General features: G+C 33.1%; 1 pseudogene; it reads left to right on the top strand.

The window, feature by feature from the left end:
* Positions 1–16,264: 16,264 nt before the first annotated feature.
* Positions 16,265–24,482, top strand: part of LOC149551936 (ent-kaurenoic acid oxidase 1-like) — a 47,448-nt pseudogene continuing 39,230 nt past the window's right edge.

Raw genomic sequence — 24,482 nt, 5'->3', positions numbered from 1 at the left:
TAGGTACAACATTACATAATAAAAATAAAATAATAAAATAACAATATTATGCAATGTGTGCAACACCCATTATCTCAACATTGATTAGCTAGACTTTGACAAGGTAATATGATTGTTTAATCATAACCTAAGTGGAGAATAAAGTTGTACTGAATCCTAGAAGTGATCAAAGAAAGACCAAACGCATAGCCTTCACTGAGCAAAAGAGAAGAAGATTAGGGAACTTGAAGCTTATGCTGAGTGGTACTAGAGTTGACCAAGAAATAATTTAAGCCAAGAAAATATAGTATTGACCAAGCATCACTATTGACCAAGTATTAGAAAGTATGTTGGACAAAACAATTAGTAGTGACATAGTAATTTAGTGATGACCGAGTGTTAGAACCCAGTGTTGGTTGATGGATAACATTTGATAGATTATGAGGAAATCTTGATTTCTAGTTGACATAATTGAATGCTTAGAATATGGAAAGCATGTTCAAGATAAGGATATATGAACTAGAGTATTTAATTCAGGAGAAACTATGTTTGAGTGTTTCTATGCATGAATTCAAGGAGAAGTTTGGAGAAGTTTCTAGAAGAGAAAAGAGGTAATGAAAAGGTGGATAGATTCATTGTATGTGTTGAATATGATAGAAACCTTAAGATCTATCTTGATGTTTAAGAGAAAAATATTAGAATTACCTATTTAAGGAGGTACAAGGGCTAAACATGAAGAGTTTAGTAGAGTTGGTGAAGACCTTAACAAGGTTGGAGCTGTTGTTGATTTTATTGATTGGTGAACTTGAGCATAAGGTTGAATAGTGAGGTGTTGAGGTGAGGAGTGATTTCTTGAAGGATTTCCAAGGAACTCAATGATGGAGATATCAATGGAGGCTAGTTAATGAGTCAATTGTTTGACCAAATCATGATCTGTATTTGCAAAGTGAGTTATATTTGTTAGATCAATCTGTTGTTACTTTCTAACCATTGTATTAGTATTGAAATCCTTTAAATAATGTTGACCTAACTATCATATGTAAATCCTTTAATCAAGGTGACATTCTAATGGAAGTTCGTAATTCCTCTAATAAGGCCACTCCTAACAAGGTGGTTAAATCATTTAATAAGGTCACATTTAATAGTTTTTTTTGTAACCTTTAATAGGGATGGATCATAATAGAGCCCACTTCATAAGAGTGAAAAATTGGTGACACATTATTAGTGGTTTTTCCCAAATTGGGTTTCCACATTGAACCCTAGTGTCATACTTGTGTGGATGTTATCTGAGATGTTTATTGTTAATGTTTTATATTCTGCAAGTTTGTTATTATTAGGACAGTGGACTGCAAGTTTATGTTATTGATTATTTGTTATAAAGGTCGAGCTAGTAAATTTTTATATTTGAAGTGATTAAAAGTTGAATAGGTACATCTGGACATGAGGATAACTAATTCACCCCATTCTCAATTATTCTAAATCATTCTAACAAGACAAATATAGTTATGATTTTTCAATCAAGTCAACTATAATATATAAAAGCATGAAAAGATGCACCACTCTAATATAACATCAAATATATTGAAGTAATACGAGACAAACAACCAAGACCCAAAAAATAGTATCCACTATATAGATAATGGTCATCTCTATTAAGGTTTTGTTGTGAGTTGTGCATTCTTTGTCATCTTTTTAAAGAGTGTTCAAGGTATCTAGAGGAAAAAGATGTCAAGAGCTATAGTGTTAGCATTTATATTATTGATAGCTATGATTATATCCATATTTGAATGGAAACAACTTGTGACTAAGTCAACTAATTACAACTCTTTCTAAACATCAACAATAAAGTCTCTTGAATGCTAGGAAGAAAATTATCTCTTGGAGAAAATATATTTTATTTTCTATTTTGTCAAATAGGAAATGGAATCTAGGAGGGTCATCTATTTAAAAATAATATCAATTTTTATTTCGAGTAGGGAAACATGGTTTATGAATGATCATTTGGTCATGGAAGTGAAGGAGTTGCAAAACTCTGTGAGAAGAAGAATTTATTAGTTTTTGTTAAAGTTTCATTGTAAAAGTTGGGAATGCAATAAATTGAGGCAGTAAATGTCTCCTCAGTGATGATTGGCAGGTGACATTCAATCATCAAAAGTTAAAATGTTTGTAGAGATTTGAGAGTCATAAATCATAAGGGAAGAATTTTTAGTTGCAAGAAGATCAATGGCACGAGTGCTTGAGTATTTTAAGAAATAAGGAAGAACCCAAGTCATAATATCTAGTGTATCCTCTATTGTATGGTTGAATTCCTAACACACAAGAGCCATAAAAGGTCTTCAAAACACCTTTCTATCAAGGTTTAAAAAAGACTTGATAATGTTTTTCTAAACAAAATAGAGGAACTAGGTTGACTCATGAAAATAAACACATAAATATACAAGGAAATGTTAAAATGTCATAATAATGGTTAGTAACACATCAATCATTTTAAGTTACCTATTGTGGGCACCGAGTTTTGTCAAAGAAAAACATCAAGTAAAGACAACAAAGTAATGCAATGGGATTATAAATCTTCATCAACATTCAAGGAGCAAAGGAAATAACACCATTGTTAGCTACAAGAGAAATCATAAATTCAATTTTAACAAAGATTGACCAATCAAAGAAGTGCAAGAGGATTCTCATGTAAAAATGATAGAGGCTTCATGAAATGCTTATCGTCACTTGTGATTTATAAGTATTTTTGCATAACAACTGTGAAATGCATGCTCGACCTCAATTTTTTACCAAGTTTCCACCAACTTAAATTCATGGTGGTTGTATAGGGTTTCAATAATCCTCAATATGTAATTCTTTAATTTATAATGTGAAAATGATTAAATCTCCAAGGGTATCAGGTTATATGAAGCCCTAAACAATTCTATATTTTGGTGATTTGTTTTTTCTAGTTGTGTTTTTCATTATTTTGATTTGGTATAGTAATGTGTATTATAATACCACTACATTATCAAGTAAATCTAATGAATTATTATTTTGTCTTCTCTTTAATCAAATATTGTGACTTAATAATTATTAATTGATAAATGTTTTAAATTAGTTTTAAATTATTAAAATATGTCAAAGAAGACAAGTGATAACATTTTTCCAAATATGGATAATGGTGCATTTATAGTCATACAAACTTTTTCTTTGAAGTTGTATTAGCTTGCATACAAGTAGAGGGTACATAGGGATGTTAGACCAAATTTATGGGTTAGATTTGACTTCTCTAAGGTAGATGACATGCACTTATAGGAATTGGAATGTTTCTAGACACAATTTTATTGAGTCATAGGGTGGTTTATGGCATGAAATTTTTTCATGTACCTAACTTCATTTTAGATAGTAGAGCATCCTTTTTTGGGTTTTTTTTTTTTCATCTGACTCGAGGATGTTGAGGGTAGTTTGTACTTAATGAGTTTTCCAACTCATTTTTAGGAGTTCTTTTTCATGTATGTAGACTTATTGAAGTTTGTGCATAACAAAGTTTTATTGAGTTCTTTTAGAATCATGCAATTGTAACTTAATATTGGATGTGTTGACAATAGTATGTTGTGATTTTGTATAAAAGTGCGGAGTTTTTAGAGGCCTAACTAGTGTTCATTATATTGTATGCTTTTAATATGATTTGATGTATTATTTGTTGTGAATCATACTTATTTGAGTCTTTCAAGTTTATGTCTTAGGATTGTGTCTAGTGAATAGCTTTTATATCTTACATTGGTAATAGTTTGTGAGGATGAATCCATTAAGTCTGGTTGACTCTAAAAGCTCTCCATTTTCTTATCATCTTGTACAAGGATAGTCCTCCTTTAAGTGAATTATTTATATATAAACTATGTGCATGCACCAATTTGTGTTAGTTAATCACTAAAATTTTATGGGTATTTCATTGTGTGCAAGGTTCTATCATGTTTCTATCATTCACTAATTAATTTAATTTGTAGTATTCAATCTCATTTTATGTATTTATTCCCTTTTCCTTAAAGTTTTATAGTTAATTTAAAGCTTAGAAGGTGATCATGCAGGAACTGGCTTAGAAACTAGAGGTTCACTTTAATTCTACAAATCCCACATTTGATGAAGTGATTCCCATGTTATGATACAACTCATGAATTGTTAAAGTTTAATCAAGGGTGCAACTTTTCTAGATAATATTAGCTTTCAATTTCTCTTTTCAAATTTGAAACTTTTCCTTTAAGCTTCTTATTCTTTTCCATTAATTCTATAATTGTGTCCTTAGGTTCTTTGAACATGGTTTCTTTAGATAGTTGATCAATAGTTGTGGATTTCATTTAACTATTTAATGAGTTCCCTTCTTATGGATATTGACCTTCTTAGCTTTTCCTATAACTTATGGATCATTTGGTTTGCACTTTCAACTTACTGCACATACCTATAACTCTCCATGATTGTGGATCTTTTCCTCAAGAAGTTAGGCTTATTAACAAGAGGACCATAGCCTTGATACCAACTTTTGGGATTCTTAGGTACTAAGAGGGAAGGGGGTGATTAAGTACACATAGGTAATATATAAATTAAAACACTTAATTTTGAAATTATAATACCAACTTCCAAATTAAAAAACATATAATTGTTGGAAAGATTAATGGGGAACAAGATACTGAGAGGGGGGGAGGGTGAATCAGGATCTTAAACTTTAATTTATAAAACCAAATTACTAATTTCACACCTAAGCCATCACATATCTTTAACTAAAAATCATAAAATAGTAAAGCTAAAACATAAGCATCCATAAAATATTCAACACATAATGCATTGATTTAGTAACCTAGAAAAACTTCAATGAGAAGGTAAAACTAGGGCGGGGATGAAACCCACAAATCTTTACTATTGCAAAAATAAAGTTAACTTGTTAGGGTTACAATATTTGATCATAATATATGATCTACCCTATGAGGGGTCTTCTCTTTTAAAAGCTTTAGAGATTGTTAGGTCTCACCTTTTTAAAGGGTTTTACACTTACAACAAAGTAAGGACTCTATTAGGAGGTTTACATAGATCTATTAAGACCACTTTATTAAGAGATTTATCCAGGTTCAATTAACTATAACTAATGCATTACCTGACCCTTAACCCTTAGTCTTCTCTATAATCTAATCTTGGGTCTCCTCTTTGAAATGTCTCTGATCTGATCTCCTAATTTGATATCTCTATCTAGTCCTTCACTACTCTATTTGTCCTCTTTTTGATATGCTTTTAGACTTAGTCTCCTCTCTTCACTCATGCATACACACATTCATTTCTTCATTCATGCATTCAATCATACATACCTTCATCCATATTGATTCTAGGATTAGAATCCTCCTTAAATAGATGTATAGTGAAAGGTGTAGATCTTTTGATGGTTTACAATTCACCATCTTTTGACATTTCTATCTTATTTTTTGATTGTTTAAATTGTATTCCTTAGGATCATTACCTTTTGTAATGATGCATGATCAACTCCTTAGCTATCTCTATGAATATTAAATTTCATATAGAATTTGGCTAAAATGGTTTCATATGTGTTTGTGCCATTACAAACTTATATGAAAAAACTAAATTTCTTGGCATTTGAATGTTTTGATGCTCGATCATGTTGACTCATTCATACTATCGTTCAAATTCTATCTATCTTCTTTCTTGTAAATCATTAACTTTTCAATGTGCTTAGTTCCAACTATATTGCTAGGCATGTACATATGCTTGATCTCAATTGAATACTCAACAATCACTATCATGCTTAGTATGAGCTTTGTATACTTGACCTTTATGAGATGACTCGATCAAAATGATGACTGTGTAATCTTGCCTAGTAAATGACTAAGTGTTTGGACACTAATAGACAACATAGGCTTAGAGATGAACAATCTCCCCCTTTGACATTAGTGGAAAAAATACTTTGTCATGAATAATCATTTCCTTCAAAATGAATACTCCCCCTAAGACCATAGCTCACATGCTCATATGATCATCTAATGTCTTCTAATGTTGCACTATTATGTTTTGGTACCTATATCACTTCCCCATTTTATTATTTATTACACCAATATTCCCCCCTTGTTTTTGTCATGAATGGCTTGGGGTTGCTCAGATTAAATTTTGTTTATAAAATAATTTCTAATGACTTGCCACAATATTGGCATAACCTTTATTCCAACTCTTCTTGACTTGTTCCAAAATTTGAAACTAAATTTCTACCTTGACAATTGGAACAATAAATCATGCAATACATGAAAAATGTGCATCTTTCTTTAAAATGTTCTTGGTAATAGATACCTCCTTGTGAATAATCTTTATATGTAGTTGTAACTTAAGTTGAATTAGTGTCAACTAATTCTTGATTTTGGTATCTTTAGCCATGAGCTTGGTAATCTCTTTTGACCAAATGTCAATTTATTAAATAAGGATGAGCTTGAACTTGCATTCTTGCCCAATGTAATTACACTTGCTCTCATATTTTCATATAGCATTTCTAATGACCATTTAGTATCAAGTGTAAAGAAATCAATATCACACAATTTCATAGACATTGAATGAATTGTTTGCAAAATTGTTTCTAGTTGTGAGACTGATGTAGAAAGCTCAGCTTGTTTATGTACAAGTTATCATAAATCTTTCTCTAACACTTTAAGCTCAATTCTTCTTTCAAATTATTATAACAATTTGTCATTGGTCTATATATCTTCCATCTGAATCTTATCAAGTAAATATACTAGCCGATCCAAAATTGGATGTTGATTATTCAAATCTGTAGTTTCAAATGCATCTACAAAAATATCTTTGACAATGTGTAATACCTACTTCCTCTTCTTCTCTTTTCTTAGTTGTTCTTGCTTTGCCTTGCAGCTCAACAAAGTTTGTAGCTCGTTCATTTTATCAAGCGTTAGATTGTTCAAATCATACATAGGTAATGTTATTACCTCATCAAGACTCATTGACTCATCTACCTCACTTGATTGAGTCACATCTTGAGATCGTGGGGGTGTATCACTTGGTAGTGACAGTTGCAATTATTCCCCTTGTCACTCAATCTCAATCTTTGTTGCTTCTTTTCTATAGGAATCACCTATTGTACAGGTGTCTCAGTTTTGGGTTCTACAGCCTTTGCACTTGGTAATTGAATTAGAGCTTGAGTGACCTCTTGCTCTTTCTATATTACATCTTTTTCTACCAACTTCGTGCATGTTTCCTTACAAAAGTTGCCTTTACTTGCAAAATAGGCATACAAGTAAATGGTATAAATAGAATTAAAGATTTACTGAGTTTCTTGGCACTTGAATCCTCTGTAACTAATGTCACATCAAAATCATTAGTCTTCTTATTGCCAAGCTTTGGATAATCTAAAATTTGTAAAAAATTAGGTTAGTGTAGGGTTTTCTTGGATCTGATATTAAGCTTTGAATGTCCTCTCCTATAAGTATATTTAGATTCGATGGAGGGGTCTCAGTGTCATCTTCAATTGTGACAATCTATCTCTATTCACACTGACTAACTAATTGCTGAATTTCCTTGGTTAGCTTGGCAACTTCTTGCTTGTGGGAATCTTCAAACTCTATTACATCTCAACCTTCACTCATTTCCATAGATGGAGTAAGCAATTCAAATGCTTCTTTCCATATTTGAATGCTATCTTTCTTGACTTCACGAGCTTTATTCTTAGAAATCTTACATGTCCTGTCTCTTGGCATAAACTTCTTTACAAAATCCTTAAGGGCTATTGATATATGAGTCTTCCCCAAATCTAGCATGCTTTTGCCAATTTTTTCTCTCTTATTTTTTTCTCAGTGGTCAATGCCCACTTCCACTTTGTATCAACTCATTTATGTAAACTCGTTGGGAACCCATCTCCCAATTCCAAGCGTGTATGTCTAAACTTGATCATCATGTCAATTATAGATTCTTCAAGCTTAACTTGATCAACATTATTCAAAGAATCATAATGAATATCTTTGAATCCTATAAAAAAAAATTATTCCCTTAACTTTTTACATACCTAATCTTTAGTCATTGGAGGGACTCTCTTCACTATTTGAAGCTTGCTAGGTTCACCAGGCTTTATCTATTCATAATATTCCTTCTCCTCTTATGCTATGATCAGTTTTCTCCTTGGCTTCTTCGATGACATTTGATTTGGTATTGCAATCGATTTCCTCTTCTTCGATGGAATTCCTTTAAATTTCTTGGCATGTGGCTTAGACATCTTTGACCTGGTGATAATCACCTTTCCCTTCAACTTGTGTGGTGTCATCATCCCTTGCACATCCTTCTTCAAGTTGGCCTTTACCTTAGGCTCAATAATAGCAATACTTTCCTTCTTCATTTCCTTAGGCTTTACAACATCAAGTTCCTTTCCTTTGCCTTCCATGACCTCTTTAGGTTGTCCAAACACTTCTCCTCCATCTTTATTACCACCCTTTGATTTCTTTATTTTTTGTTGCTTCTCTACCTTGGGTGTGTTAGATTCAGTTGTCAGCTCAAAAATTATTCTTTCATACATGCCAAATTGCTCGGAACCTACATCTATCTCTTCAACCAAAAGTGTAGTGACTGTTGTAGTGATCTCATCTATATTTACTTCATAGGGCATTGACCTTAGCCATGATACCCTCGGGAAAACTATTTGTGCATAAATTTTTTTTTATCTATAATAAAACATATTTCATCATAATACTTATCTACTAAAAAATTTGGAATTCTCATCCTATTCCTCATCTTTATTTGAAATCCTCCAAAATAGTTATCCATTACTGCTTCAAAATTTTCCCCCAATTTTCTAATTAAATCATTTATCTGCTCCATTGTTGGTCAATTCCTATCCACACAATTGTTCCAATAGTAGGAAAATAATTTTGAACATAGAAAAATGTACAAACTAATAAAGATCCAAACTTGCAAGAGGTATTTTTTGCATTCCTTACTGCCTCTAAATTCTCTGTAATTTGGTGAAGTTGCAACTTGGCAAGGCCATAGGTATGATCCTTCTTCACAATCTTGTAGCCCAAATCTACTGCTACACATGGTACACTATTTAATTTTCTATATTGATAAAACTTGTGTACAATCACATGAACAAAAAATTCAACTAATGGGTCCTCAATTCCATCAATTGACATTCCTTGTCCATTCCACTTTGCTTTGGTCAAATTTTGAATTTTGTTCTTCACTACACACCTTATACTTTTCGGTTAATCCAAGGTAGGGTACCCAGTTACCCTATGGATGATGACCTTGTTTAGCTCGATCAGTCTACCTTCTAACCATATTTTCATGTCATGAATGTAGCTAAGCACAATCTTTATCTATTCAACTCTAAATTTTTTGGGAAAATCTAGGGCATGGGTAAGCCCTTTCTCGGCAATGATCTTGTGTTCATCCTTCAAAACTCCATCAATGCATAGCTTCTCATAAGCTTCTTTAATATGAAAATCTCCAATTTCTCCAACTTTGCATAGGTAATAGGATCTCACCTCCTAAACAATCAAGACTCTAGGAAAAATTGATGATAAAGTTTCAATATCATCAACAATGTTTTTGAGGTTTACAAAAATTCTGAAATTAAGTAGAGGAATTTGGTCATTGCTTACAATTTGTGCACTATTTTCCTTCAACATTTCACTTCCAGGTGCCATTATGAACTAGAGTTTTACAATAAATCCTTTTGCAATATCTCCATTGAATAATCAAATCAACACTGAGAGTAATATTTACTTGTTCAACAAATTTGTTAGTATTTTGATATAGTTCTCTTGTACTAGTTATTGAAATCACCTTGATCACCTTAAAATCTCTCATGAGCTTGTTTGATCACCCAGTGAATGAAAATGAATGTCTAAATTTGATAAATACCTTCAAATTTTCATTTTAGGTCTACAATTAATGTCTTCAATCTATACTAATTCATTCGGTCAATACATCAACTTTCTTTATCACTTGGTCTATACTACAAAGCTCGGTCAATATAAATTATACCACTAATTTTTGGCACTCTATATAATAAATGATTTTTTTTTCTTCCCTTTTATGAATCTAATCTTAATGCATCTTTACTTATGTTGATATGAACTTTTCATACATCTATGCTAGGAATAGATGTAAAATATATCATTGAATATATAGTTCCTGCATACCTTCTTTATTTAGTTGGATGTGGGGTGATCACCTAATCCATTAGATTTCTGCTTCACTACTTCTAGCTCTCACTATCTCTATCCATGTCTTCTTTCCCTCAGCTTTTTTATTTCTATTACTTGGTGTTGGTGCTTTAGTTTTATAGTTTCTACTGATATGCCCAACTTTGAGACAACTAAAACATGTTATTTCTCCATTTAGACAATTCTTGTAGTTTACTTTGAAATGTGTTTTGATGCAATTCTTTGGAATATGTCCATATTCTCTACAATAGTGAAAATTATGCCATGTATTGTAATCCCAATTGTAGGATTTGCCTTTTCTTGATGCATGAACTTGCTTCTCAAATGTCCACCTATGTTTTGTTTTTAAATTGTACTCATGAGCTCTATGTCCATATTTCAAACAATTATAGTAGTGTCCTTTGAAAATAGTGAATCAATCATTTTTCTTTGATTTCTATTCATGTGCTTCATGTCCTACCTTCGTGTATTTAGAATAATTAGGTTTAGAAGTTTGCATACCTTTTTTGCTTCTATAAATGTTTGTTGTGTGTGCAAGTTTACCATAGTGATGAAATGAATGTTTGCCTTTGGATTTGGCATTCCTTTGTTCTCCACTCTTTGATGATTCTCCTTCTTCAGTAGATGAAAAGTTCTTGTTGTATCCAAGTCTAGAGGGTTTTTGTTCTAGGTGACCTCTACAGTTCTTCAAAGTGTTTGATAGCTTCATTTGGTTTGTTCATTCTTTCCATAAGTTCATTTTCATGCCTTAACTCACTTTTCAATTTCTCATCCACTGACCTTAGGTTTGTGATCTCCAAGTCCTTTTTCTTTGTTTCCTAATTTTCAACTACTAATTGATTTATCATGTCTAGCTGATTGTTTGTAAGCTTCTATACTTTAAATGATCTCTCTTCAAGTTTGATAGCCATCTATCTTTTGTCTTCTTCATCCACGAGCTTGTCTTCCATTGCTTTCTTCTTTTGTTCCATTGCTTCACATATTGCAACTGATTGGATTTCCTATTCTCTCTTGAGATCTTTTGCTTCTTTGGTTAGGGCACTATTTTTCTCCAATAGTTTTGTTAATGCTTCATTATCACTAGCAGTCTTTCCACTATTAAGTAGTCCTTGTATATCAACTTCTTTGTATTGTGTGTCATTTTTCTAAATAGCTATCCCTTTCCTTCTTTTCAGGGATTTCCTTAACTCTTCTTTTGCTCCTTCTAATTATTGCAATATGATACGTATTTCAATCATCTAATTTTCAATGATTTTTCCTATTGTATACACTTCCATCTCCATTTTCTAATCCTCTCAAGTTTTTAGGCTCCCTAATAAGAGAATTGAGCTTTTATACCTATTGTTGGAAACATTAATGGGAAGCAAGATATTGGGGGTGTGGGTTGAATCATGATCTTAAACTTTGACTTATAAAACCAAATTACTAATTTCACACCTAAACCATCTCATATATTTAACTAAAAATAATAAAATAGTAAAACTAAAACATAATCATCAATAAAAGATTCAACACATAACACATTGATTTGGTAATCCAAAAATACTTCAATACAAAGGTAAAATTGGGGTGGGGGTTGTTGAGCTATCATTTTGCATGATGCTAAATGACAGAGATCCTTTTGAATCCCTCTCTTGAAAAGATGATCAATGACTAACTCCAAGATTTTGGATGGCTATTTTTCAATCAGTTGGGTAACTCAATTAAAGATAAATGTGTATGTTCACAAGGAGGCCTTTGCTGGTTCCAACCAATCTACACGCATGTTGCTGAAATGTAACCACATAGAGATATTATTTTGTATTTTTCTATTTTATGATTAATGCAATTTTATCAATGCAACTATATGAATTCCTATTCTAACCAAATTTTTTATAAGAAAATAACAAAGATAGAGTAACAAGAGATTTTAAGCAAATAACTGAAAGGGAAATCCCTAATAGGCATAAGCCAAAGTAACAACACATCTGCAAATTAAATTATCAAAATGATCTTATTAGGAAACAAATGAAATTAGGAGCAACACTTCCTCAACTCCACTAATGCAATTGTCAATGGGAACTTCAATAATAACCAAAATATGTTTCACATTTCATCAAATTACATGGCCATGGAAATTGCACTCACATGAGACAATATGCTATTCAAGAACAAAGATGATCCTTTGTCCAATACGTCACAACATTGGAATTTGTTAACATAAGGCAAACACTAGAACTAAAAGATCGCATAACCATAACAACACAATAAAATGATTGGCTCCATTATTATTCATGAACATACATTCACAAAAATAACACACTCCGACAAGAATGACTACACTCGGAATGAGAGCACCAATAGCATTTATTATTGCATCAAAATAATGGCCTAGAGCACATATTACATCCATGTATTTAAAATAAATCCTCTCCTCCCTTTGTGTTAGGAGTAAGAGCTCTTTTAATGCAAACTTATGCTAAAAACTAATAAAACAAATCTAGTTATATACAAGTTGACTCTCTAAATGGTGCTAAGTAGGGCTCCACCTTTGTTTATATCAATTAATGGGTGCATGATCCTTTACATGACATAAAAAAATAAAATAATGAGAAGATAGGAACTATGAGATGATCAAGAAGTCTCTAAGACTTCAAAAAATGGAAATTTGACCTTCTCTAGGCATTTCTAGTAGTTAAACATTCGTCAAAATGAAATTCTAGTGCATGGAATGCTCTAAAATAGAAACTTACAGTTAACTATTAGTGCACTAATTCTTATCAAAATTATCGGTGCATCTCTAAGAAAAGTGCACCTGTGCACCTTGATGACAGATTCCAAAAATCCAAAAAAAATCTTCCAAGTGTCAAAACTGAATTTCCAACATCTGGGTTTTCTTCCCCTTTATACCCAAACCATGTCTAGATGTTTTCCCTTGAACATATCTATTATTTCTACAACTTCACTAGCCTCCAATAAATCTAATGCATCATATTTATTCTTAACTACTTGTCAATAGTTGCTTACTTCTATCCTAATTTCTACAAAATCCTCAAGCTTAGTGTCTAGATCCAATAATGCCTCTTTAATTATGAATGTTTGTCATACATCATCTTTTGACGAAGCATTTTCAAATGTGTCTTTGAATTGTTGAACTATTGATTTCACTGAGGAAATATTTATCTTTGACTCATCTTCAAAAACCTCAAGGCTAGTGGCATTATAGTACCTTTCCACTTCCAAAAAATTTTCTTGAGCTTTATCCTTTATTTTTTGGATTCCCTTATGTAATCCCTCCATAACATTATTTCCCAAGGATATCTTCTCTATCCAATTTTCTAGCTTATCTAGCTCCTCTACTAAGTATATTTCTATCAGTATCTGGTACCTTTGTCACTTAATAAATATAAGTGCTTGTAGATCATTAGTCTAAGTATGCACTTCATCCATCAGCCCAAAATATTGGTTTATAATGGAAACCAAATTCTTATTATTAGCCTAGATATGGTGCAATAGGTTCAAATTTCCCTATATTATTTGTACTTCTCTCTCAAAATTGTCACAACATTGCTGACATGCGTCCAAAAATGAATTCATTTGTGCTCCTGCCTGCTTCTTTTCAATTGCAACTCCAAGAGTGATCTCAAGATTATTTAGATCAATGGGCCCTACCACTTCATTAAATTAGCCTCTTAACAACTTTTTCTACTTTCACATCATTATCAACTTTGACTTATCCTAATCCATTTGTTTGAACACTTGTTTAAGGCCGATAGTGATCAACACTTTCATGGTATCCACCATGGGCTTTCCCAATATAACCTCCTTCATTTGGTAATCCTTAAGAGTTAGTTGTTTAGTTTTAGCATGAGGAGGAGGAATTATGTTATGTGCTAGAAGATCCTAATCTAGGGACTCTAGAATAAAACCCCAAGTCAATCCATCACCACTACCTATTAGGGCATGTTTCTAAGATTTTATGTTGTTTTGGTGATGACAAGGGGATACTAAGTCTGTTGGTTTGATTTTTCTCAAGTGCAGAGGAGTTCTAAATTTTTTGTGAAAATAATTTAAGTCATGATATCCTGCAGATTAGGGTTTCTTTCCTTGTAATTTTCAAATTTTGTGTTACCCTAATCATGCCTTGGTTTCTGTGTTCTTTGAATTTTATTAAACTCTCAAGGTTTTTCATCAACACAGTCATTAAAAAATGTCCTAAGCCTATTTAAACCCTAGTTTATTTTTCAAAATTTGAAAAGGTTTGCAAGTGCCTAAGTTCCTCCTTTTACACTCTTATGGTGTTCAGGTTTCCCATAAGAACGAAATGCTTTTTTGTTTTTATTTATGTGGTCATGCTTGACCAAGCATTGTAAAGGCATAAAGGATGTCATGTCTCACAAGAATACAATTGTGTCTTTTGTAATAGCAGAGTTGTCCACTTTGGAGTCCTTTGGCAATACGATTTATCATAGGGCAGAGAGGCGTAACAGTTTGTTATGCTTTAGAGAAGGGCTTATGGTTTCGTGGTGATAAGTCAAGAAGAAGAGAAAAAGGATTTTATTAAAGTATTTCTGGTCATATGTTATTCTATTAAGTGTATGAGTGTAATAGGTCTAAAAGTGACAATGTCAGATGGTTTTACAGGAATATGAGTAAAGTGTTGAGTGGATGGGTGGAAGGGTCTTGTGGTTTGATCTACACACTTACATTACATTGAATGGCATAAAGGTCTAATATATTGAGATGGCATAAAGGATGGCTCATGAGGAGACATAAAGTGGTTTTATGCTTCTACGTGTAAGAGGGACTCATAAGAGCAAAGTAAAGTTTAATTTTGTTTACCGGCATTCGCTGCTTAGACTCACGAGTAACCATAAAGCAATTTTATAAAGAGGAACATGTTGTGTGGGACCTATTGAGTTGTCAGATGGGCCGTGATGAGAAAAAATCAAATGGTGACACATCACACATGTTAGATGGGCCTAGCCTGTGTGGCAGATGACTTAAGTTTTTCATTCTACATGTGCCTAAAATCAACAATGATGTTCCTTTTTTGTTCTCCTGAGATCTGATCTAGGTCATTGATAGGTGAAAAGAATAAATTCTCATTACATCCTTACGATTGCATGGTCACCATATGAACAAAGAGTTGTTTCATCCTTTTCTCTGTGGTTATGAGCTAAGTTTAAGTGTATAAGTGTAAAAGAGAGATGGAGAATGAAAAAAAGGCTTTACACTTGTATGAGAAGGGAGAAATGAAAGAACAGGAGGTAAATTGTAAAAGTTTCCTAGTGTTACAAGGATAAGGTAGCCTGTGTGGGTGTAAAAGAGATTAAAGAAAGTAAAAAGCATTACGATGCCATGGGTAAAGCCCTAAGCGTATGAACGAAGGATGGATGTGAAAAGTGTTACGATGCTCCAAATGTTGAAATGAGTATAAAAGTGTAAAGAAGTTTTTAGAGGCTCCAGTGGTATATGTGCATATGAGCATGAATGGTAAAGTGAAAGGTATAGTCAATGCTTTAGGCTGGTATGAACAATGTGTCCAAGAATAATCACATAAGGATCTAATAAGAAGGTTTGAGATTCTACAATATGAAGGGTTGCTTAAGAGCGTAAAAGGAATTTCAATGCAGTGCTTAAGAAACCCTAGCATTTCTATGCTTGGAGCATTCTAAAGTATCACCAGACAGATGGAAAGGCTTGATAAGTGTATTTTTAGGGTTACAAAGATTGAAGGATTTTGACTCAGCGTGTAAATGGAGGACCAAAATTGGAAAAGGGAGCAGCTGAGGTGTCATGCCAAATAAGAAGAAAGGACAAATTCACCATAGCCAAGTAAAATAAAACACTAAGAAGTACACCAAGATCGAATTTCACGGTTGATATACTTTGCTGACACCCTACAAGAATGGTTTTAAAGCTCATGCATGAAAAATTTATTTAAAAAGTTAGTAGATTGCATGATTAAACCATAAAGATTTGATTGAACATCAGAATACTTGCCATTTTCAAGAGCTTGTGTTTCTATTCTAAAATTCAAAAGTGTCCATAGCTTCGTGATTTCTATGTTATTGTTGCAAGAGTTTGAGATATAATTTGCAGAGAAAATGGCTGACAAGGAAGTCAAAGAGGTCCCTACAGAAGAAGTAGAGGTTGAAGATGAGGGTGATTATGTTGTAGAGGTTACAGTTGAAGAAAAAAGGAAGAAGGGTGTTGTTAAAATAAAAAAGATGTCAAGGGTTAGAAAGCCAAATAAGCACCCAAAAGATTGGCTAAAAACTCTTCTAGGTTCATCCAATGCAATTTCAGCAACTGACCATATCTTCAAAGACCCTTACTTCCTATGTCGAGATACAAAATGCCCTAGGATTGATGGTTTTGGTCTGTTTATGTATTTCTACTAGAATAGAACTGAAAACATACCAGTCTACAACCTATGGAACATGAACATGGCAAAACTAATATTCCCAAAGGTATTTGTTGATGTGGACTTGTTAAAATCACTGATAAATTCTTACAATCTAGTCACAAGGACATTCCATAGGCATATAACAAGAGTTTTTTATGCACACTGGACAAAACTTCTTTCATAGAAGCTTTTGGATTAGATGGACAAATGGATGTGCCTATTGATATTGAGGATTTCCAAGGGAAATTTGGAAGGAATAAGACCCATTTTTAAAACAATTTGATGTTGCCCCACATCCCTTATAATGTCAAGAAAGTAGGGTTGATACCTAAGAAGGTAGAAGATCATTTTCCCTTGAGCAAGTTTAAGAATTACTTCAAGAATAGTGTATATAGATTGCACAAAGTGCTGGGAAGTGATGATGCAAAGGGGTTCATCATGGAGAGTATGCACCATCAAATTGTCAACGCAAAGAAAGGAGAAATGAAAGATTTCAAATTTCATCATTACTTATTGTTGATGCACCTGATCTTGTATTAAAACATTGGTTACATCAGTTGGGACTTCATCGATCAAACTTCTGATGAATTTGGTGAGTTACCTATGCAACTATGGACTCACATTTGGGATAGAAATTTCCATTATTCAAATGCACTTGTATTTTTCAATTTGTTCAGTTTTGTGATTATGAGGCAATTGGAACATACTTTCTTTAGGGCCCCAAATGTTTTGAAAATATTGCTTAGACCTTCTTTTTGGATGAGAAAACTAAATTGGATCATAACTGGGAAGACATATTTTTGTTTAAGGAGTGCACATTGATGAGAGTGAATGCATGCCCACAGCCTCCTCACATACTACCTAAATATTTACCCCCTTGGATAGCTATTATTGAATTTTTTTGGTAGTTTCTATTAATGAACAAAGAGATGATTCCTCCCTCTTTGCACAAACCCACATTTGTTTGTAGAAGTTTCAAGATAGGAGATTTTGAGATTGGAAAGAATGCATTTGAAAATTTGAGTGAATACCTAGGTTAGTATACGTTTGCTACTAGGCCTTATAAAATGTATGACCTAGAGAATTACATCACAAATGAGGTTAAAGCCATCAGGGGTTACATTCTACCTCCTAGCAAGAAAATCCCTGTAAAAGATTTGATTGCTAACATAGTAGCAACAGGGGAAGTTGATGAGCTGCTAGGGAAATATGGTGAAATAAGGAAGGTGGAGGAGGCCTTAAAAAGGACCAACCCTGATTTCAAAGGTTTCTATACAATAATTCCATACCATGGTAATTTGAGAAAGATGGTAGAAATTTTCTATTATATCATGTCTCAAATGCCAACTAAGCCAGAGGGAGAGGAGGCCACTGTGAATAGATAATTCCCTAAGCCATATGTGTAATTAGAGGTTGATGTTGAGGAGGAGTAGCCATAAACTTCAACTTGGGTGCCAAAAGGAAATAAGAGGCAAAAAATAATGCACATCCCAGAGAGGGTGGTGAGTAGGTCTCTGCAAGTAATGCTAGGAAATGACCAATATTGCTGACATCAGGCAAAATTACTTGCATCAAAGGGCAACAGAGGCAAGAAGAGCCTCTAATGATCTACAAATTGCAGCTTCTAAGTTGGATGATAGACTCATCCAATTTGAAAAATTTATGGAGGATGATGATTTCATTAAATCATCAAAATTTAAAAGTTTTTTGTATAAAATAAAGCAAAATGAGCTCACATTGAGCCTCATGCCAGGAAAAGATCCTGTGAAGAATAAAGAATTGGTTGATAAATTTTTGGCTTATGATCTAGATAGTAAAACAATGTCCCTTACAGAAGCTAGGGAGTTGGTGCATAAGAGTGGTATGATTCTAGTACCAAATTGGGACATTGAGAGAGCTTTTTTTCTTGATCAAATGGGGAGACAAGACAAAGCAATCAGCTATGAAGCCAATAGTAGTGAGGGACTGAAGAGTGGGTCATTATTCAATATAGACACAAAAACCTAGCAGTATCGAGTGTTACCCCAGACACCAAAAAGCCTAAAATGATGGACATACAGGAGACTGCATAGGGAAACATGATTGTGTGGACACTAGACAATACCACTAGAAAAGAGATCTCTAGCCTAGTCAAACACTTTGCACTCATGAATAAGGAAAAGGTAGATCAAATTGAGGATAGGATAGTTGTTGCATATAATGAATGTTTAGATGTCAGGAAACTGTATGAGGAAGAGCTCAAGATGAGTTATGTGTAAAAGCAAAGGATAGAGGAGTTGGAAGGGAGAATTCAAAGCCTACAAGCAGAGGTGGCATCCATAAAAGACTAAATCAAGACTGCAAAGGAGGTGGAAAATGCACGTAGATACCTAGAAGATGTAAAGCACACTATGGAAGCAAAATCCCAAAAAAAAGATATACCTATAGGGGTGACAGTGCCAGTGCCTATGGTTAATGTGGAAGCAAAAGTGCCCCAATATGACAATGCAACAAAGAAGAATGTTATGATGAATGTGCTAAGTCACAGGATAAGCATCTTGAAGAGAATCTCTCAAGATGCATATAATGCATTTATCAACTTACAATCTACAGAACAAATGTGCAAAGAAGCAATAGGATTGCTTGATCCAATTTTCCAACAATGGGGACCTTACATGCAATTCTTTGATAGGTTAATACCATTTCTAGCCAAGAAGCTAGAACTTTTTGATAAGGTTATTTCTATTAAAGAGGGCATGGGAAAAGTAAAGGATCTATTGTAGTTCTTCACAAGAAAATTGGCAACAATTCAAAACAAGATGAAAGTGCTTACAAATGGTTTTTATTCTTTAATTCTTTCTATCCTTGATTATGAAAACCAAGTAAAGGATTTAAATGAATGGTCTAATTCTTTTGACCATTTTGTAGACTTTCTATAGGTGGCATCCATTTTTGAAGGTGATATTGATGAATGTGATTTTAATGAACTTGTTGATACTCTATTCAAAATTAAAACTGAGATGAATAGATTTATCATAGAAGGGAAAGTGATTACTAATGCCAGGTGGAAAAAATCTTTTGGTGAATTAGCAACAACCAAAGAATTCAAGTGGCCAAAAAAGAGGGAGGTTATTGTATGGGAAGTAATCACAGAAATTAAGGCTTTACCATCAAGGGGCAGTTAAAGAAAAAGACAAAATTAAAGATTTGATGCTCCAGCTATTTTTGTTGTTTCTTTTTGAATTAAGGTGTCAGATATTTTGAAAAGGGTTGTTTTATTTATTGTTGTAAAAGGACACATGTTAGTCACAATTGTTCTTTGCTTGTTGCAACTCATGCTTATATAAATGAGTTTTCAAGTCATTGTAACGGGTCTGAATACTTGTATATTTTTCAATTTTAAAGAAAGTACAATCAGTCCTATCATATGTAGTTTTTTTGAGTTTACTTCCACTTATGTACTTTATGATGATACATAGAAATGATAGTATCAACATGAATTGATGGGTTTCTCATTGAGTTTCTATTGGTTATTGTATTAGTCATTTGAAAGGATAATGCAAAAGGGTATTTACACTAGATATGTGTCACCAATTTTTGTCTCCATTTCATGAGTTTGTTAATTTTGAGGTCATTTGAATAAGGTTCAATTGATTGAATGTAGTCTAGATGGGTTTTATATTGATTTTATTGTTGCTTTTGATTCAAGGGATTATGTAAATACTTCAGTTAAAAATAGAATTCATGAGTTTATGAAAGGGATATTTTATAAGAATGGAAATGGGTGATTGTAGTTGATAAATTCATTTACAAGTTATTTGAACCAGATCTCCTGCCAGTAGTTGACTCTTTGCCCCCATGGATAAGGCACTAGTCACACAAATAAGAAATAATTGAGAGTAAATTCTACTTTCACATATCAAATCGATTATAAAATCAAATTCATTTTATCCTATTTTGTTCAAAGTTACAAATGCTGGTCACCACTTGTTTATATCTAGTTTCTAAGTCTTGGGTAGCTGTTATTTCCAAAAAAAAATTGAACCCTAGGAGAAGCATGACCAGATCTGCTCATGAGGGATGTATATAAACCTAAAAATATTAAAGAATTGGATGAATTGTGTATGTTTTTGAAGATACAAGATGAGAATTAGAATGAAACTAAGATAATTTTCATACAATAGTTTGCATTTGAATCATCCCTAGGTGTACCCACCTTGGTTTTGCAGAGCCTAAAGAGTAGGAAACCATTGTTGGTTTTGTTGATGTTGGGTCTAAGTGGTTTGCACATGTAATTGTTACTAGGAAGTAGTTGATCCTTAGGTTATGTGAGTATTACAACTTTGATATTGAGCATTTTGTTGTTCAGTAGTTTCAAACTCCAACAAAATGGAAACTCTACTAGGGAAATAACACTTTATGTGTCATAAACCAGTGTCTCATTTGAGATCTGTGTTTCCCTTGGGTAGAGTCTAAGGTAGGCATTTTAACGTGAACTTTTCTATGGTTTTGAGGGTTATTTGCATTTTTCCTGTGATCATTTGTGAAGTAATTGTGATCTATTCAAAAAAATTTGCATTCTAATAGGGTGGGTGGTGACTCAGAAGGTCTTAACTAGTGTCATACTTAGAATTTTGTTGTCTCAAATCATGGAGAATAAGAAGAACACAAGGGAAAATGTGAAGAAAAACCAAGGAATCAAATTACAAATTGATCTCCCTCCTAAGGGAAGACATAATTGGGCTGTGAAAAGATCTTAGATGCATAGAGAAGACCATCCCCAAGAGCAAGTAATAAGAGGAGAGAATGTTCATTTTTCTACTATGGAAAGGGAATCATCTTGCCAAAGTTCTAGATCCCATCCTGGATTATCTGGTGATAACTTTTTTAGCACACCCAAAGTGATATGTCAAGAAACTATAGGGCCGCACAATACACCTAGTTTAGACAAAAGAAATAGCAATAATCTTTTTCAATGAAGTACAAACCCTTTCCTATCTAATTATTCTCAAGAAGAAGTAAGACCAAAACATCTAGATCTTGAGAGTTTTAATGATGAAAAAATTGCTAGTTCTAAGTTTGATATCCCTGATCTTGATGAGATTGAGGTCTTGAGAATGCAACTTGCCAAGCAAGAAGCCATAAATAAGAAATTGCAAAAGGAGAGGGAAGAAAAGATTATGAAAGATTTTGAACAAAAGCAGACATTACTTAGAAGAATTGCTGCCCTAAAAAAGATAAATGAAATAGCAACCAATGCATGGCAACCAGAGATTATAGGTCAAGTAGAACAACTTAAGATACAATAATAAAAGCTTTTGGAAACTCAAAGTATGAACTTAGAAGGACCTATAATACAATAGATTAAGAATTATAGTGCTCTAGAAGCTAACAACAATAAATCTAAAGATGTAGGGCATGTTGTTGAGGCTAAAGAAAAAGGGAAACAAAAGGAGGTCGGTGTTAAGATTAAGGAAACAACAAAGATTATTTAGATCCATGATTCTATGTCACTTTTTGATATTGAGTTGGAGAAGAAAAGAAAAGAAAAGGATTCTTTGGTTAAGAGGTTGGAGATTGCAGAATATGAAGCAGCCATAGCTAGGATAAACAACAAGATCAAATTCTTGGAAAATGTCAGGAGGCAGTCTATAGTTATGTCTAAAGATGGTGATGGAACTAATGATGCAAATCAAAATACTACTAAGGTACCTATTTCTTTCTTATCTTCATTTTCACATAAAGTATATCTTAATAAATCTATTGGTGATGTTAGCACTAGTAATATTGTGGATAATACTAAGAGAGATGTTGACCATCACCCTAAGATTGATTTATAAAGGAGTCCTATTGAGTTAGAGGGTTATAGGCAGATATGTTTTGATGGAATCCCTAGTTACCCTAACCCCATCCCATAAGAAATAAGGAAAAGGTTACCTAAATTTGTTGGGAACAATGCTATCACTTGTGAGGACCATTTGAGAAGTTTTCTTGATATGATGAGTAATTATGAGGTTGAGGCTAAAGATGTTATTATGAAGTTGTTTGTTCAGTCATTAACGAAAAATGCTAGAGAATGGTTCAAGAGACTTCTTGAATTATCAATTGTTGATTGGAAGGATATTGAGTACTATTTCAAAGAGCAATATGGTGACAAGAAGAATCAAAGCTATATCCTAAGTGAATTCAGTAATATTAAGAGGTTACCTAATGGGTTTGTCACTAAATTCAAAAATAGATTCCAAAACAGGATGTATAAGCTCATGCAAGCCATGTGAGTTGATCACAAGATCTATTTTATTACCTATTTGAATGCTTTTGATGGAAAAATGGCATACCAGCTTAGGGATAAAGAACCTAGGACTTTAAGAGATGCTTTTAGAATTGCTATAAATGTGAAAAATAACTTGAGAATTTCAGGAAGGTTGGAAAGTAAAAGAGATGATCCTAGATTATTTGGAAATAAGGGAAATAGAAAGGAGGATAAAAAAGATGGAGGTGGAAAAAAGCAAGAGCATAGCGAGATAAGTCAAGTTCTAAATGCTATAAAGATTCTAAATGTCCCTCAAATAAAAAATGATAGGAGTCCCTTACCAATCAAATTTCAATAGATAGAATAGGTTGCAAAATTTCCCCTATAATACCACCTGGAAAGATGGTCAGCCTAATGTCCATCCCCCCAATAATACCAACAACAAAGTCACCCCTAATCCCTTGTCCACAAAATCTATAAATTTAGTGGATGATACTGAATTCATTGTTGAACCTACATGGTGCTTTGTGTGTCGATTACCCCATGCCCCTAAATCTTGTGCAGTAGCCTTGTCATTCCCTAGAAATCATACTGTAGTAGAAAAATTTCAAGAACATGAAGAAAATAATGATAATGTAGAATGTATTCTATTTGAGTCACACTGTGATTATTCTAATTGTGATGATTATGACAGAGATGTAAGTGAGCAAAGAAAATTTCAAAATGGCATGCAGCAGCAAGTCTTCTCTGATGAGAGTGATAGTGAAGATGATGTGTGTAATATGGTAAATGGTAAAGAAGAGGTGACATTAAGGAAGCCTTCTAGGGAAGAGATTGATCAAATTACTACTAACATGGTAGCTCAAGTGCAGACTAGAAACATGGCTAAAAAAGAGGGTAATGACAAGGTGGCTAGCATGTTTATAAAGGGAGTTAATCTTTAAAAAGGGGGAGTTGTGAAGCCTAAAAAAACCCTTTTTGAGAAGGTTAAAATTACCAATAAAAAATGGAAACCTAAGAAGAGGGATAGTCCTAAGGTTTGTGACTCCCTAAATAATGCTCCAAAGAAGTTAGATGAGAAGATACCAAAAGAAATAACTATAAGTGACAAAAATCGCCAAGGTGTTGTAAACATTTTGGATAAACATCATTACAAAAGGAATATGGCTATTGATGGATCATCTAATTCTTCTATAGATATGACTACTATGTTACCAAAAATCATTATCAAAGTCTCTTTGTCTGAATTATTAAGAATCCTTGAACATAGAAATAAAGCTTTAGGATGGTTGGGAAATACTGATATAAGGGTAAGACAAGATTGTAATGAAAGTCATGATCCTAAAGAAGTGAATGATAAAGAAGCTAAAGTGGTTGTGTACCAAATTCCATAGATGTTTTTGGATAACACAATAAATGAATTTTTAGGAAGTGTAGAGCCATTTTTCTTGAGTATCTTAGTGAATGGTAAAACATTAAAAAATTGCATGATTGATTCTGGTGCTTTGAACACTGTTATGCCCTTTGAAATAATGAATGAATTAGGCTTGAAAGTTGATACTACTAAGGGAAGATGTTGTGCCATGGAAAAAAGAGAAGTGACAGTCATAGGTACTATTAATGCATTACCCTATAGACTAATAGCTTGTCTAGACAAAGAAATTACCATGAGTGTATTGGTTGT

This window comes from Cupressus sempervirens, chromosome 6, assembly GCF_028749045.1.
Source record: "Cupressus sempervirens isolate cs-2001-9-10 chromosome 6, ASM2874904v1, whole genome shotgun sequence".
Lineage (NCBI taxonomy): Eukaryota > Viridiplantae > Streptophyta > Pinopsida > Cupressales > Cupressaceae > Cupressus > Cupressus sempervirens.
The sequence above is the reverse complement of the archived record's forward strand: the minus strand, read 5'-3'. Positions and strand labels throughout refer to the sequence as shown.